Here is a 1,993-nt window from a genome sequence, read left to right as displayed (position 1 = left end):
GACGCTCTGCAACCAATCAGAAAACAGGATTCCGATTTTTGCTTCGTATTATCGGAATCCTGTTTTCTGATTGGATGCAAGTGTCGTACGACAAAAATTGGATGCAGTGTGAATGCAGTATTAGGAATATATGTAAAAGAATATATGTAAAGGAAGCATATATGTAAAGGAAGCATATATGTAAAGGTGCAGCCACAATAGAAGGAATAAGGAATTAGGAATAAGTAATAAAGATTTCAACCTATCAGACACCGTATATTCCGGTGTATCTGATATCTGATAGGTTGAAATCTTTATTCCTTATTCCTAATTTCTTATTCCTTGTATTGTGGCTGCATCTTAATACTATTATATTGCTAACGCAACCTCTTTTTGGGAGTGGGAAGTATGCGAAGACAGCGAGATAGGGAATATCAGATCTCTCAATAGGTCTGTTCGCGTTGCATGAAATCCCCAAATATTTTTGCACTTAAAATGAGATAGATATATATTTGGTCTTGAAAAGAGAGAAAGCGAAGATGCCGAGTACCAAAAGTGCAAGCAACGCGAACAGACCTACTTCCACAGTGTACTCGAGTGTGATGCGCATGCGCTGTACACTATCTAATAGCGTTTTCGGCTCGATCAGGTTTGCACCAACCTGGGTTGGATTAATCTTTCCTATTGGTTGACGTTACACGCTCTACCAATAGGAGAGCACAAAACGCCATTAATCCAATCTTGGGAGTCGATTGTGTATCACGAAATGAGGTGAAAATTACAAAAGTGAGTAAATTCATTAGATATTTATAATTTAATTAGTCAATAACTAGTGAATTTGCTCACTTTTGTAATTTTCACCTCATTTCAAGATACACAATCGACTTCCAGGTTGGTGCAAACCCGGCCGGGTCGAAAACGCTATAACTGTCTGCACCGTGGTATTTTCGCCAGCTTTTAATTGGCGTTAATAATATAGGAGTATTACATACATAGGAATAAGGAATAAAGATTTCAATCTATCAGAAACCGTGTATTCCGGTGTTTCCGATATCTGATAGATTGAAACCTTTATTCCTTAAGGTTGTCCCAAGAGCACGGAAAACGAAATCGGAAAGGTGAAGTGATAGGGGCAATCAACCAGTATCGTTCCGTTCCGATTTTAAGTAGCCTGGCTTCCCATGAGACATATTTTTCGGAAACGGAAATTTTTCGTACTGTCAATCACCAGTGATCACTAGCGATTTAGAATAATATTGAAAAAATTCAATTAAAAGGAGCATTGAAAAGATGGAAAATGTCATCTGTAAGTATTGTAATTACATGTATGTTAAATTATTTCGTTAAATTATGCAATTACATTTATTATAAATCCTGATACATAAAATGACGCTGACAACACTTAAAACTGCTGCAAGTTTTCATTAAATTTTACTAAATATTTACTAAACTTTATTAAATATAGATAAAACTCACTATAATGCCTGCAACAATTCCGCAAAAACCTTTGTTGTAAAAGAGATTGGAGTAAATTTGAACCAGAAACGCGCGCATTAGTAAGATAATGTTTAATAATTTCTTATGAATAATGTTTTTCTATTTCTTATTTTTAGCATGTTAGTAATGTTGTTATGATAATGTTAGCATGTTAGTAATGTTGCATTAGTAAGATAATGTTTAATAATTTCTTATGAATAATGTTTTTCTATTTCTTATTCGTAATCATTTAATCTTCTATATTACTATTTTACTTATTAATTTATTGATCAATGTATCTATTTATAATTATTTTACTTTTATTATGTATTTTTATTATTTTACGAGGCTTTTATAACAGCATTTTCATATTATATATTTACAAACGTTTTTATTTACATTTTTATCATACACATTTATCAATACAATTTCTGTAGACTCAAAATTCTTAAAATAAAAATAATAATAACACAATCCGTAAAGGCCATACGAGTCACGGGCTGATGAAGGTGCCAACGATTAATTTCAATCTTAATTA

Source organism: Mycetomoellerius zeteki, unplaced genomic scaffold, assembly GCF_001594055.1.
Source record: "Mycetomoellerius zeteki isolate Tzet28-1 unplaced genomic scaffold, Tzet1.0 scaffold228, whole genome shotgun sequence".
NCBI classification, from domain to species: domain Eukaryota; kingdom Metazoa; phylum Arthropoda; class Insecta; order Hymenoptera; family Formicidae; genus Mycetomoellerius; species Mycetomoellerius zeteki.
The sequence above is the reverse complement of the archived record's forward strand: the minus strand, read 5'-3'. Positions refer to the sequence as shown.